General features: G+C 44.6%; 1 long non-coding RNA gene and 1 pseudogene across 7 annotated transcripts; one reads left to right on the top strand and one right to left on the bottom strand.

The window, feature by feature from the left end:
* The first annotated feature begins 307 nt into the window (after positions 1 to 307).
* Positions 308 to 14813, top strand: LOC107523310 (uncharacterized). 7 transcript variants are annotated; one of them, XR_009549537.1, is made up of 6 exons: positions 308 to 426; positions 4133 to 4155; positions 4698 to 4882; positions 5057 to 5253; positions 5831 to 5885; positions 13955 to 14813. It is a non-coding gene; the product is annotated as an uncharacterized LOC107523310 (long non-coding RNA). The 7 variants fall into 7 exon arrangements; XR_009549541.1 differs by lacking the exon at positions 308 to 426 and adding an exon at positions 561 to 618; XR_009549542.1 differs by lacking the exon at positions 308 to 426 and adding an exon at positions 561 to 656.
* On the bottom strand, positions 6336 to 6767 carry LOC103125095 (cystatin-C-like; annotated as a pseudogene).
* Positions 14814 to 15564: the final 751 nt, after the last annotated feature.

Raw genomic sequence — 15564 nt, 5'->3', positions numbered from 1 at the left:
ACCAGGTGTGCAACCGCTTGGCCCCCACCTGACGTCTTATTCAACTTTACTTATCTTTCCAACTCCAATGTCACTTTACTAAGGAAATTTTGGCTTAAAGGATTGTTGCTGTCACCAGGGTATGATTCCACACTTCCCGAAGATGTGTCATCAGTACTTTTCACCCTCAACCAAACCTAATCTGACCTTGATGTCTCCTCTGCCTAGAGGAAGCCAGGCAGGGCGAGCCAAGGGCCTCCCAGAGTGGGCGGCACAGCGAGGGTGAACTTTCCACCAATCAGAGCCGCACAGGCTGAGCCTTATTTGCATGAGTGCACAGGCAGCTGGGCTTCTGGCAGGAGGAGTGCAATCTCCTTGCCAAATTGTTGGGCGCGCAGCTCAAGCATCGTGTATCAATCCGCGTGGACTGATACTCTGCAGCTCCAGGTAAACACTCAGTTGTAACTTGTGAGCTCTAACAATACCAACAACAATCATTTAAAATATTTATTTTATTTGATAGGACAGGGAGAAATAGGGCAGGGAGGGAAAGGGAGACGGAGAGGGAGAGAGAGAGAGAGAAAAGAGATAAGAGAGAACTGCAACTTCTTCACTGCTTGTGAAGCTTCCTCTCCGCAGGTGGGGTCCGAGGGTTTGAACCAAGGTCTTTGAGAATGGTAATGTGTACACTCAATTCAGTGTATGATTGCCTGGCCCCCTAATAATATTTATTATTGTTTAATTTAATTTAATTTAGTTTTTTACCAGGGCACTGCTTGGCTCTGGTTTATTGTGGTGCTGGGGATTGAATCTAGGACCTTTGGTGCCTCAGGCATGAAAGAATTTTTGCCCAACTTTTATGCTATTTCCTCAGCTCTTATTTATTTATTTTTGCCACTAAAGTTAATCCTGATGGCCATGTATTATTATTGTTATTATTTTTTCCTATAGAGACAGAAATAGAAGGGGTGAGAAAGAGGGAGAGAAAAGGAGAGATGCCTGCAGCACTATTTTGCTGCTCATGAACCGTCCACTTTGCTTGAACCTTGACTGGGTGTGCCACCACCTGGTTCTTATTTTTAATATTATTTTAATATATTTTAATTAATTTATTTTACCAGAGTACTGCTCAGCTCTGGCTTATAGTGGTGCTGGGGACTGAACCTGGTACCCTTGGTTCCTCAGACATGAAAGACTGTTTACAGAACCAGTATGCTATCTTCCCAGCCCTTAGTATTATTTTTAAAATACTTATTGAGAGAGAATGCAATGGCAGGTATAATGTCTGGGGCCACACAAATGCTATCACTGAGCCACCGTCACACTTGCCGAACCTTAGTCAACACTAGATTGTGACAATGACCCATGATGATGGATGTTATTGGGTAGGGATTCTTTTTTTTTTTTTTTTTTTTTTTATCAGAGCACTGTTCAGCTCTGGCTTATGGTGGTTGGGGGACTGAACCAGGGACTTTGTTTTGAAGCCTTAGGCACGAGAGTCTTTTTGCATAATCATAACCATTATGCTATCTACCCCTGGTCCTTGGCGTTTTCCATAGAATACCTCCTATATAGAAATTGAAATCTAAAAATAAAAAGAAATTGAAATCTGTGCCTCTACAGAACCTAGGGTGATTTTAGCTCTAATTTGTGAGTGGCCAGGATTTTGCTAAATTGGCAAAATCCATTCTGCGTTTGGGCCAAGGAGGAAACTGGAAAGTCTGACCTTGAATTCAAATGACTTGTTTACCAACTTGAGTGCAGAAAGGTCTCAGAATAGTGTAGGGTGGGTTTCAGGGTAATGCAGCTATTGTAGACAAGCTTGCTGGCATTGCCTGTGCTGGGAGCCACTGGGTGAAACAAAGTGGAAGAAAAAACTAGTGCCAGGGCATCTGACAGACATGTTGGCCCTTGACCTTGGTGCCAAGTTTCAGAAGCTTCAGTCACACCCTTGGATCAAGAATCTACTAGTGTAAAGCCTTTCTCTCTCCCTTTCTTTCTTTCTTTCTTTCTTTCTTTCTTTCTTTCTTTCTTTCTTTCTTCTTTCCTGCCTTCCTCCCTACCTTCCTTCTTTCCTCTCTCTCTTTCTTTCCCCTTCTGATTTTCTTTTTCTAGTTAGAGGACAGAGAGAGATTGATAGGGGCTGGGAGATAGCAAGGGTGAGAGAAAGACACTGCTTGTGAAACATCTCCCCTGCAGGCGGGGAGTGGGGGCTTGAACTTGGGTCCATGTGCATAGTAGTATGTACACTCAACTGGGTGTGCCACCACCTGGCCCCTTTTTCTTATGATTTATAAAGATTGACTTATTTATTAACATGAGAGGAAGAAGAGAGAACCAGAGTATCACTCTGGTACATGCAGTGTCAAGGATCAAACTCAGGACCCCATGCTGTGGGCTTTGCTTCATTCTCAGTTAGTTGTGGTCACAGCACTCCCTGGCAGTGTCTGAGGCAGGTGATATTGTTCGCATTGTCTACATGATGATGCTGGACTTCAGAAAGGCCCAGTGTGTGGCCTTCTCTAAGGCCATACAGCTGAAAGCAAGCAGGAAATGGTCTGAGCTCATCTTGGCTCATTCATTGCAGTCATGTTGTGTCAGCCATTGTTCTGTGTTGCAAACATCAGAAACCAACTTCTGGTAGATTCTAACAGTGCAGGGATTTGCTGAAGGGATGCTGACTTGCTCACAGAGAGCTGGAGAGCCCAGCATGGGAATTCTGCAGCAAGACCCCGTGCTGCCCTGCTTTTGTCACGCCCCAGACTCCATGGCTGGCATCCTCACCCTCTGGGCTAGACACTGGACTCTGTGGGCACATACCAGCTCCTGTTTCTTCTGGCTGCAACTGCCACTGCTTCCAGATTCCAACATCTTCACTTCTTGGTGTCTCCTCTGGATTCAGAGCTTGCATAGATACCTCTGAGGGACACAGCATGAGTGCATGGACAGCTCCAGAGCCACTAGAGGGGCGGGGACCAGCTTTGATGCTCCTCCATCTGGAAATGGTCTCTGTCACCAAGAGTCAGATAGGAATGAACTTCCCTCATGGGATACACCATTGAATGCCGAACAGCAAGGCGATGGCAGCAAATGGTCACATGGCTGTCTCTCCTGAATAATGAAGGACAGTGTTGGGGTGCAGAGAAAATCATCCTGTACTCCTCCTGTCCTCTAGGCAAGCGAATGATCCAGCAAGCACCTAAGAGTAAAAGTCAGAAAAGTCCATTAAGAACACATACACTTCCTGCATACATGGAAGAGCCCCATTCAACTGAGTAATGCACCCAATGGCTTCTAACACCATGCTTTTTTTTTCTCTTCTTTTCCTTTTTCCTTTTCTCCCCTTCTTTTCCTTTTTCCCTCCTCTTCTTTTTTTTTTTAAAGCATCTTTTAAAAAAGTTTTTCCCCTTTTGCTGCCCATCATTGCTGTTGTTATTGTTGTTGTTGTTGCTGTCGTTGCTGTTGCATAGGACAGAGAGAAATGGAGAGAGGAGGGGAAGACAGAGAGGGGGAGAGAAAGATAGACACCTGCAGACCTGCTTCACCGCCTGTGAAGTGACCGCCCCCCCCCCCCCCATTGCAGGTGGGGAGCCCAGGGCTCGCACCGGGATCCTGATGCTGGTTCGCCATGTGCGCTTAACCCACCGCACACTTGTATCTTTTTTTAAGATAGAAGTAGAATGAGAGAGAGAGATAGAGGGACTGACCACAACACTGAAGTTTCCTTCATTGTAGTGGGGTTTGGGCTCAAACCTGGGTCACACACATAGCAAAACAGGCACTAGCCAAAGAGTCTGGCACCATCTTAAGTAGTTTTGTCAAAACAGAGGATGTTGGGGTGGGGGGTTTGGGGAGAAGGGGAGGTCAGTTATGGTAAATTTCCAGGAAAGGTATAGTAAACTTTATATTTATTTATTATTATTTAGATAAAGAGAGGAGTGGAGAGAGAGAAACAGAGCTCACTTTGGCATATGTGATGCCAGGAACAGGCTCAGAACCTCATCCCTGCAAGTTCCCCTCATTAAACCACCCTCAGTCTTCAAAGGCAGTGTTTCTGGTCACTGCTCTGTTCTGGCTCATGACCCAAACACAGCTGGAGGGCTGGGCTCTGTGGGGATGAAGCTGTGGTACTAATCCCCTCCTTTTTCCACAGGTCACCTGACTTCCCTGAAAACTGTAAGCACACCCTTGGCTGCATAGGGAGAATGAGGCAATCAGTGAAATTCCTCGTTCTCTAGCCTTGGATGGGGGCAGGGATTGTCCTAGAGTTGGGGGCATCTCTGGTCTGTAAGGCAGGGGGAGGGAGTTCCAGGCCCAAGGCTGAGCACCCTGCCCAGTGTCCTGGATCCCAGCCCCTTCTAGTCTGGAAGGGGTGTCTGCAGACATGCACCCTGTGAGCTGAAGAAGCAGAGGCAGCTGCAGCACAGGAGACAGGAGAGGCTGCAGGTCTAGAGAAAGACGGTTAGAGTAGAGGTGGGCTGAGGGGGGCTTGAGGGGGATAGCAGAGAGAATCACGGGGAAGGCCAGGCTAAGCTTTAGTTTAGAAAATCAACTGAAATAGAAGGCCCTGGGGGTGTTGATGGGGTGTTGGCTGTCACATGGTGGTGATGAGTGACACAGCTCTGTTTAACCATTGTTCTTAGGAGGGTTGACATTGAACCAGTAACCACTCACCTCTGAAGCAGCTGCTGTGGTATTTATTTGTTTGTTTTTACTAGATCAATGCTCTACTCTGGCCTATGGTGGCATTGGGGATTGAACCTGAAACCTCAGAGCCTCAGCTATTTCTGCAGCCCCAGGTACCTGTGCTTGTCAAATCCATTTAGTCCAGAGTCCAGAGGTGCAGAAAGCTGGGTCAAAAGCCCTGCTGCCCTTCAGGCATGGACAGAAGGCCAGGGATGTGGTAAGTGGCCTGGGGTCTCTGGAGATGTGCAGGGATTGTGTGTTTGTCCAGTCTAAGGGCTCCCCCTTCAGGTGCTGCTGGGTGCCCCTCTCAACCTCCACCACAAGTCCAGAGCTCTGACACAGGTGTGCTGGCTCTTGGGTCGTCCACCTCTCCTTGTGTCTTTTTCCCCAGGTCCCTTGTTCTGTTCTCCCTTTTGGCAGGGGCTCACGCTGAGCCAACTCTGCACTGCCCCTAACTACCCTCAGGCGTACCCCAATGAGGTAGAGCAATCCTGGGATCTGGAAGTGCCTGAGGGGTATGGGATCCGGCTCTACTTCACACATCTGGACATAGAGCTGTCAGAAGACTGCGTGTATGACTCAGTGAGGGTAGGTTCCTGCTGGTGGGACAGGCTGGAGGTTGGGGAGACTGTAGGTGGGGTTCCCAAAACCACACAGTGAATGGGAATCAGAGTATTAACACTGTGTTTTTCTGTACTCCATAACCAAATATTAACCTTTCCTGGTTTCTTTTTAAAATTTTTCTTTTTTTTTTTTTTTTAGTATTTACTTATTTATTCCCTTTTGTTGCCCTTGTTTTATTGTTGTAGTTATTATTGTCATTGTTATTGATGTCATCATTGTTGGATAGGACAGATAAATGGAGAGAGGAGGGGAAGACAGGGAGGGGGAGAGAAAGACAGGCACCCTGCAGAGCTGTTTCACTGCCTGTGAAGCGACTCCCCCTGCAGGTGGGGAACTGGGGGCTCCAACCAAGATCCTTGCGCTTTGCATCCCCTGCACTAAACCCACTGCACTACCATTTTTTTAATTTAAAAACTCAATATTTAATATATTTGTAGTAATATGAAAAAAATATATATCAAGGCTTGAGTTGTAGAATATACATGGGATACAGAAAAAAGATGTTCTGTTTTTCAAAGGAATGTCCCTCCCTACTCCCCAGGACAAAGAATGAAAAATCAAAAAAAAAAAAAAAAAAGAACGAAAGAAAAATCCAGGTAAGTTTCCTGTTTTCCTGTCTTTTCTATCTTCAAAGCAATTAACTATTACTATTATGGGATCTGGTCCAGTAGTTATATTTTCAGATTTGAAGTCATTGCCATGTCCAAATATTCTTTCTCTCCCTTTCTTTCTTTCTTTCTTTCTTTCTTTCTTTCTTTCTTTCTTTCTTTCTTTCTTTCTTTCTTTCTTTCTTTCCCAATGCTAGTTTTTATTGAGGGAGAGAGGGAGAGAGGGAGAGAGGGAGAAAGGGCAAGGGCACTCTGCTACCCAGCATTTGGAAAGTGATGGAAACAGGAAACAAGTTAGACCCACTTAGCTGTGTACTAGGGGGAGCTCTGTTAGGAAGGGAGTCACCCACCTATGGTTTAATAGCTCTGGGGAGGGGGTAGTGGTGCGGGGAGAAGAGACAGGAAGGAAGCTGGTCAGCAAGACCCAGCATGTTCTGGCAAGATCCTAGGCATCCTGGCAGCTGGACCTCACCATGGAGGTGGAGCCCATCCAGGGCACGGTGTAGATGTGGAAGGAGCAGATGGTTCTCTTTTTCAGCTGAGGCTGGTCATAGAAGCGGCAGTCAGCCAGGTTGGGATGGGACTTGGTACATGTGGTCCCACTGAGCGCCACATCCAAGATGTAGTTCAGCCCAGACACAACCTGCTTGCGGGTGCGCAGCACCTGCACCGAACGACTGTGGTAGGCGTCGTTGCTCGCCTTGTACTCCCTGAGCGCGAAATCCAGCGCCCTCTGCACGCCCTCCTCGTTCACGTCCGATTAGCCACGGGGACTTGGCCAGATGCTGGGCTCTCGGTCATGGCCAGAGCAAGCACCATGGCCAGAGCCAGGGCCAAGGCGGCCAGTGGGAAGTGCGGGAGACCAGACATGACTGCTAGGTAGCGCTCGGAATTGCCCCAATACTCTGTTTCTTTACACAGTTTCACAGTAAAATTGAACTTCATTTGAATTAGAAGACTACAAAGAAATCAGAGCAAATTCATATGAATGAAACCTAGAGGTCCAGAGCTGGGGAGACAGCATAATGTTATGCAAGAAGAGTTCCGTGCCTGAGGCTCCAAGGTCCCAGACTCAAACACCAGCACCACCAGAAGCCAGACAGCTGAATATTAATTTGGCAAAAACAAACACCCCCCCAACCCAGAGGTACAAAGATGTTACTGATTTAGTAGCAGTATCTCCTGGCACAAATGTTTAAAAAATTTTTTTTGTACTATCTTTATTTATTGGACAGAGACAGCTAGAAATCAAGAGGGAAGGGGGGTGATAGAGAGGAAGAGAGTCAGAGAAACACCTGCAGCCCTGCTTCATCACTTGTGAAACTTTCCCCCTGCTGGTGGGGAATGAGGTCTCAAACTTGGGTCCATTGTAACATGTGTGCTCAACCAGGTGCACCACCACCCGGCTCAAATCTTTTTTTTAATTTATTTTATTTTACTTATATATTTTGGATAGAGACAGAGAAATTGAGAGAGGCAGGGGAGATAGAAAGGAAGAGAAAGAGAGAGACACCTGCAGCACTACTTCACTGTTCGTGAAACTTACCCCCTACAGGTGGGGCCCAGGGGTTTGAATCTGAGTCCTTGAACACAGTGATGTGTGTGCTCAAGCAGGTGTGCCAATACTCAGCCCCAGCACAAACCCTCTATTTGTTCACAGAGAAAACATAAAACAAACAAACAAAACAAAAACAAGAACTGCAATACTAAAGAAAAGCTAATGTAATGAAAATGAAGCTCAGATGAAGTCCTCAAATATACCTAAATTGTCTTCAATATAAATATAATGAGTTTTCTAATTATCATCATGAAATCATTTGCTCCGCCCCACATTCCATCTGGTCTCAGAGAAGGTCAGATAATCACTGAGCAGATGCTGGCCCATTTTTTTTCTTTTTTAAAAAAATTTTTATTTATAAAAAGGAAACCTTGACAAAACCATAGGATCAGAGGGGTACAGCTTAGCACAATTCCCACCACCAGACCTCCATATAACATCCCTTCCACTGATAGCTTTCCTTTTCTTTAACCCTCTGGGAGTATGGACCCAAAGTCATTGTAGGTTGTGAAAGTTGAAGGTCTGGCTTCTGTAATTGCTTCCCCAATGAACATGGGTGTTGACAGGTGGATCCATACTCCCAGCCTCTCTCTCTCTTTCCCTAGTAGGGAAGAGCTCTGGGGAGGCGGAGCTCCAAGACACATTGGTGGGGTTGTCTGTCCAGGGAAGTCTGGCTGCATCCTGCTAGCATCTGGAACCTGGTGGCTGAAAAGAGAGTTAACATACAAAGTCAAACAAATTGTTGAACAATCATGGACTTAAAGGCTGGAATAGTACAGATGAAGTGTTGGGGGTGGGTCCTCCATTTTGTAGATAGCTAGTAGGCATATTTTAGTTATATTCAAAGGTCCTGTAGCTATACTAGTGTTTTTTTTTTTTTTTTTTTTTTTGCCTGAGCCTGAAATCTGATATGCAGGTGGATCCTAATTATTGTCTGGGGAGATAATGTCATGGCTGGAAAAAGGACCAGAAAGCTGGGTCAGGGAAGAGAGTAGATCCCTATTATGGGAAAGGGGTATAAATATTGTTGACTGGCTGGCCCATTTTCAACACAATGTCTGTGGGAAACTACTTTAGTGTTTCCCCCCCCTTTTTGACACCTGCAGACCTGCTTCACCGACTGTGAAGCGACTCCCCTGCAGGTGGGGAGCCAGGGTCTCCAACCAGGATCCTTCTGGTCCTTACACTTTGTGCCACATGCGCGTAACCGCTGTGCTACCACCTGACTCCCTCAGTGTCCCCTTTAATCCTGGTATTCTTCCTTCGTATTCTTCCTTCCTTCTTTCCTTCCTTCCTTCCTTCCTTCCTTCCTTCCTTCCTTCCTCTCTGTCTTTTTTGCTACTCTCAACTTCTATAAATATCTTGCCTTTGGGAGTCGGGCTGTAGCGCATCGGGTTAAGCGCATGTGGTGCAAAGTGTAAGCACCAGCATAAGGATCCCGGTTCGAGCCCCCGGCTCCCCACCTGCAGGGGAGTCACTTCACAAGTGGTGAAGCAGGTCTGCAGGTGGCTTTCTCTCCCCATCTCTGTCTTCTCCTCCTCTCTCCATTTCTCTCTGTCCTGTCCAACCACGATGACATCAACAACAACAGCAACTACAACAACAGTAAAAAACAAAAACAAACAAACAAACAAAATATCATGCCTTTATGAGAAAAAGACATATATACAAACCATGACACTTTTTTTAATAAGTGCTACCAGGGTTATCCCAGTGGCCTTTTTTCTCCCTTTCTTTTATTTGATAGGATAGAGAAACATTGAGGGGGAGAGGGAGGTGGGACAGAGAGAGAAAGACACTTAAAACACTGCCTCACCACTAGTGACGCTTCCCCCTGTAGGTGGAGGTAGGGGACTTGAACACAGGACCTTGTGTACTGTAACGTGTGTTCTGCTGACTGCATCATCGCTAGGCCCCCTCTGCCTTTGTTTCTATTACTGGTTTCTGATGTAGCTTTTTAGACCATATCTGAATAGCAAAGGGGGAATCAGAAGATATTTGTATGGTTCCAGCATTTATTTTTGTTGATCCAGATCAGAACTGGAATGCCAATGTAAGGAGTGCGTGCCATTCCCTTAGGCTAGATTTCCTTAACTGTTGATACCATGAGCCTCCAGGCAGTCAGAACTCACACTGCAGCTTGGCTTGTAGCTTCAAAGCCCTGAGACACAGCTGAGCCTGTCCCCCTACCCTTGGTAGCAAGTGTCTGACTCAAAAACTTGTTTTCTCTTAAAAATATTTACTTTCTTATCAGAGAGGGAGAGAGAGGGAGGGGAAGAGAGAGAAACAGAGAGAGAGACAGAGAAAGAGAGAGAGGACCCCAGTGGCTGGGTGGTGGCTCACCTGATAAAGTGCAGGTGTTATAATGTGCAAGGACCTGGGTTCAAGTTCCCGGTTCTCACCTGCATGGGGAAAGCTTTGTAAGTGGTCAGCAGGGTTGCAGGTGACTGTCTTTCTCCCTCGCTATCTCCCCCTCTCTATCTCCCCGTTCCTCTTGGTTTCCAATAAATAAACAAATAAAGATACTGCCCCCAAAATTCTACACTAGAGAGAGGTGGGGTAAAGGACTCTAGAGCATGACTTTGGCATATGGCTGGGAATTGAGTTCAGGACCTAACGCTTGCTAGTTCCACAGCTCTATTTGACGTGCCTCCTTTTGGGCGGCTCTAGTATTTTCTTTTACATATGGAGGATTTTTTTTTTTTTAAAAAGATCTATTTTTTATTTTCCATTAGTGAGAGAGAGGGGAGAGAGAGAGCACCAGAGCATCAGTGCAATGTTGGGGATGGAACTCTGGACTGTATGCTTGTAAGCCCAGTACTTTATGTACTGTGCTACTTCCTGGGCTCCTCTACTTTATTTTTGACATTTCTCTTAGATAACGTCAGGAGGACTTGAAATAGGAAAACTCTGTGGACAGAACCAGCAAGAATCCCAACTGCCCAGTTCTGGAAGAGTTCCTAGTCCCATCCAGTAAACTCCAGATGATCTTTAAGTAGAACTTCTCCAAGGAAGAGAACTTCACTGGGTATGCTGCGTACTATGTGGCTGTAGGTAAGACTATTCTTCTCCATGTGCTTATTGTTGTAGTTCAGAGACTACAAGTAGGACAGAGAGACAGTCAGGAAATGGTTCTCCCCCAGAAAACTAACATTATAATGAAATATTTCAGCAAATCTCAATAGAGCACAGCTGGGATTTCTTCTGGTTAAGAAAAAAACATCACTGGGAGTCGGGCGGTAGTGCAGCCGGTTAAGCGCAGGTGGTGCAAAGTGCAAGGACCAACGTAAGGATCCTGGTAGCAGGTCTGCCGGTGTCTATCTTTCTCTCCCCCTCTGTCTTCCCCATCTCTCCATTTCTCTCTGTCCCATGCAAAAACAACGACATCAATAACAACAACAATAATGACTACAACAATAAAACAACAAGGGCAACAAAAGGGAATAATAAATAAATATTAAAAAAAAGAAAAAAATCATTGTGTGAAAGTTGGTAGTTGTACATGGACAGTGGAAACAGGAGAGGAGAGAGAGAAGCCTCTTGTGGAGACACAGCTTTGCTTTGCCAGTGGGCACCACATCTGCAATTGCTTCAGATCCATGTGATGGATTGAAAGGGCCCACTTAGAACACCCAGGAACCACATGGCTTACGAAAAGTAGCTCTGAATGGCTGTTTAGAACTGTAGTGAACCCAAGGGAGCCATTCAGGAGAACCAGGGACCTGAACATTGTACCTTGTAGCTGTAGGGAAACTGTCCAAACTCTAAGGTGTCTAGCTGCCACAGAAACCCTCGTGCATGGGATCAGCACCCATCCCCCCCAAGACAGGGCTCCATTTAAGAGATATCAGTTGTCATAATACTGTATCACTTCTTCAAAATTCCTCCCTTCTCCTGAAACTCACATACAAAGCAGTACCCAGCACCTCCTGCTGACCAAGAACATAAATTCAAATAGAGGGGCTGAGTTGAGCACATACATTACAATGCACAAGGACCTGGGTTTGAACCCTCTGGTCCCCACCTTCAGGGGGGAAGCATTGCAAGTGGTGGAGCAGGGCTGTAGGTGTCTCTGTTTCCCTCTCTATCTTCCCTTTCGCTCTCGATTTCTGTCTCCATCTAATAAAAATCAAAAGAAATCAAATCTTTTTTTAAAAAGCAAAGCAACCAAAATAGATTAGGAAAATGCTGGTTCTGGAAATTCAACACATTCCACACACATATAAAGATACAGATTCAGAGGACCTCTCAGAGAGAAAATTTAGGACATACACTGCCAGAAAGTTTGAAGAATACAAAGCTTTCAATTTAATATGGAAAAACGAATAAAGGCAGGAAGCCATGATGTCAAAGATTCATCCCACAGGGTACTGAAAAACATGAAAACAGAACTACAATGTGAAAGACACTTTGAACATATTTCCATTTCTAGTAGCAAGTCAAGGAAGCAGAAGAGAGAACATCAGGATTAGAGGACAAAATGACCACAGTGTTTGACTTCAAAGTAGAAAAAAGGTGTAAGAAAAATGAAACAGCTTTGCAAGAGTGAGTCTCCATTAGAAAAAGGGCAATAATCAGAGTAATGGGCATTTCAGGACAGGGGAGAGAGAAGGGAGCAGAAGCCATAATAATAGTAGAAACTTTATAAATCTGGAATTTGGTCAGGATGTAGATATTTAGGAGGAAGAAATGAATAGATACTGGTTAAGCAAAGAATGGTGAGATAAGAACAATTTTAAAAGCACTCTCTTAGTTGTATTTATATAAAATACATATATGGTGGGCCAGGCTTTGAGCTCATCCTCTGTTTCTTCGCTCCTCTTCTTCTCCTCTCCTCTCCTCTCCTCTCCTCTCCTCTCCTCTCCTCTCCTCTCCTCTCCTCTCCTCTCCTCTCCTCTCCTCCCCTCCCCTCCCCTCCCCTCCCCTCCCCTCCCTTCTCCATCTTCCCTCCCCCCTCCCCTGCCCTCCCCTCCCCCATCTTCCTTCCCCTCTCCCCTCCCCTTCCTCCTTTCCTTTCCTTTCTTCTTTCCCTTTATCTTTAGTTCATTCCTTCCTTTTTTTCTTTCTTTCCTTCTTCCTTTCTTCCTTCCTTCCTTTCTCTCTCCCTTTCTTTCTTTCTTTCTATTTGCCTGTACTACGAATCCACTGCTATTTCTTCCCTTTTGTTGCCCTTGTTATCATTGTTGTTATTAATAGTGTTTTCATTGCTGTCATTGTTGTTGGATAGGACAGAGAGAAATTGAGAGTGGAGGAGAAGACAGAGAGTGGAGAGAAAGATAGACACCTGCAGAACTGCTTCACCACTTATGAAGCGACCCCCCTGTAAGTGGGGAGCTGGTGGCTAGAACTGGGATCCTTATGCCAGTCCTTGTTCTTTGTGCCATGTGCACTTAACCCACTGCGCTACTGCCCAACCCTCCTACCTTTAGTTTCTTTCTTTCTTTCTTTCTTTCTTTCTTTCTTTCTTTCTTTCTTTCTTTCTTTTAAAGATTTTATTTATTTATTAATGAGAAAGATAGGAGAGAGAGAGAGAGAAAGAACCAGACATCACTCTGGTACATGTGCCGCTGGGGACTGAACTCAGGACCTCATGTTTGAGAGTCTAGTGCCTTAGTCACTGCGCCACCTATCAGACCACTACCTTTAGTTTCTTATCATCACATTTCTGTTTAGTTCTGGCTTATGGTGGTGCTTAACATTGAACTTGAGACCCTAATGCCTCAGACATGAAAGTTTTTCACGTAATAATTATGCTACCTCCCACCCCTTGACGCTACATTAAAAAAATCTGGGGGACCACAGGTTTGAGTCCCCAGTCCCCACCTGCAAGGGGAAAGCTTTGCAAATGGTGAAACAGGGCTGCAGATATCTCTCTGTCTATCTCCCTTTCTGTCACCCTCTTCCCTCTAGACTTCTGCCTGTCTCTATCTAATAAATAAAGATACTAAAAAAATTAAAAAGAAAATGTGGGGAAGAGGCAAAGAGTTGTCAAGGAGTTTTATCCTTCATCATTTTTTGTTGTTTTTGTTTGTGTGCTCAAGGACTCTTATTACTATAGTTTATATCTGTTATCAAACAATTTGCATTTCTCTGATGTGGGACTATGTGAAAGCTTTGTAGAGTTTAGGGAAGCTCTCCCATCCTTGGATGGAGGTCTGGAAAGACACCCCACTAGTTAGCCTCTCTCCTTAGAGATGAGCCAAGAAGGAAAAGTCTCCCAGACTCAGTTTCTCCTTGTTAGTATCCCAAGCTCACAGAAAGCCTACAGGCCTCTCACACTTAGTTTATCCCTGCTAACAGGCCAAATGGCTGCCTGCTTTAGGGTTCACTCAAAGTTCACACATCCACTTTACCTTTTGATCACAAAGGAGAACACACTCTATCATATACACCTAACACCAGATAGTGAAAAGCCCCCAAAATTTTATTTCCTTGTGTCCTTTGATATCTATGATTTACATCAAGCTTTGTTTTTCTTTTTTTCTACCTCACCTTACAGGTTTAACTCCTATGCTTCTCTCAAATGCCTTTGGATAATTAACCTGCCTGCATCATGGAGAATAATCGTTTTGACCTTTATGTATTGCATCAATTCTTGTCATACCAGCCCCCTACCATAGGGGCAAGTTGACCTTTAAGAAACCTGCAATTTCTGACATATTTTAAAATTGTTCTTTGTTTAACTCTCTATATAAAACTGTACCCATCCCCAAATAAAACGAGTGTTTATATGAGAATACTCCTGAAGTCCTCCTGTCTGGATCGCGCAGACCTTGAGCTGGTGAGGGAGGATCAGTGACTTGCCCCCTGGATGGATCCCCTCCACAGGAGTGCCAGCACTCTGAAAGACAGATAATGGTTGATTTAGCTTCTGTGTACACTTTAAAAACTGAAATACATGAACTTGTGAAAAACGAACAAACTAAACTGAAGTATCGCTAAACTTTTGTGGGATCTCTGGTGGTTATCCTGGGGCTGAGGGTGGGTATGTTTGGTGGTATGTGTAGTGTAGGAGCCATACCCCTGTAGTCCTATAATTTTGTAAGACATTGTCACAAATAAAAAATAAATTAAAAAAGGAACAAGGACAACACTGAACATTGCAGTGAACACAGACTCTTTTTTTTTTTCTTTCTTTTTTCTTTTACCAGAGCACTGTTCTGCTCTGACTTATGGTGGTGTGAGGGATTGAACCTGGGGAATTTGGAGCTTCAGTTGTAAAAGTCTCTTTGTATCACCATTGTAGTATCTACACCTGCCTCACAGACTCTGTTTAAAAAAAAATCTGCCTGGGCTGACAGAATAGCTTACATGGATAGTGTGCTATTTGTTGTGTGCGTGGTCCAGGCTTGAGCTTGGTCCCCACTGAAGGAAGCTTCAGTGATGTGGTCTCTTTTAACTTCTCTGCCTCACTATCTCTATCTAACAAGAACAACAAAGAAATCTGGCCTTTCCCCCACACCTATGGACATCTAATCTTTGACAAAGGGGCCCAGACTATTAAATGGGGAAAGCAGAGTCTCTTCAACAAATGGTGTTGGAAACAACGGGTTGAAACATGCAGAAGAATGAAACTGAACCACAGTATTTCACCAAATACAAAAGTAAATTCCAAGTGATTAAGGACTTGGATGTTAGACCAGAAACTATCAGATACTTAGAAGAAAATATTGGCAAAACTCTTTTCTGCATAAATTTTAAAGACATCTTCAATGAAACGAATCCAATTACAAAGAAGACTAAGGTAAGTATAAACCTATGGGACTACATTAAATTAAAAAGCTTCTGCACAGCAAAAGAAACCACTACCCACACCAAGAGACCCCTCACAGAATGGGAGAAGATCTTTACATGCCATACATAGACAAGAGTTTAATAACCAATATATAAAAAGAGCTTGCCCAACTCAACAACAAGACAACAAATAACCCCATCCAAAAATGGGGGGAGTATATGGACAGAATATTCACCACAGAAGAGATCCAAAAGGCTGAGAAACACATGAAAAAATGCTCCAAGTCTCTGATTGTCAGAGAAATGCAAATAAAGACAACAACGAGATACCACTTCACTCCTGTGAGAATGTCATACATCAGAAAAGGTAACAGC

This window comes from Erinaceus europaeus, chromosome 4 (genome assembly GCF_950295315.1).
Source record: "Erinaceus europaeus chromosome 4, mEriEur2.1, whole genome shotgun sequence".
Lineage (NCBI taxonomy): Eukaryota > Metazoa > Chordata > Mammalia > Eulipotyphla > Erinaceidae > Erinaceus > Erinaceus europaeus.
Note: the sequence above shows the minus strand (reverse complement) of the source record. Positions and strands in the feature narration are given on the sequence as shown.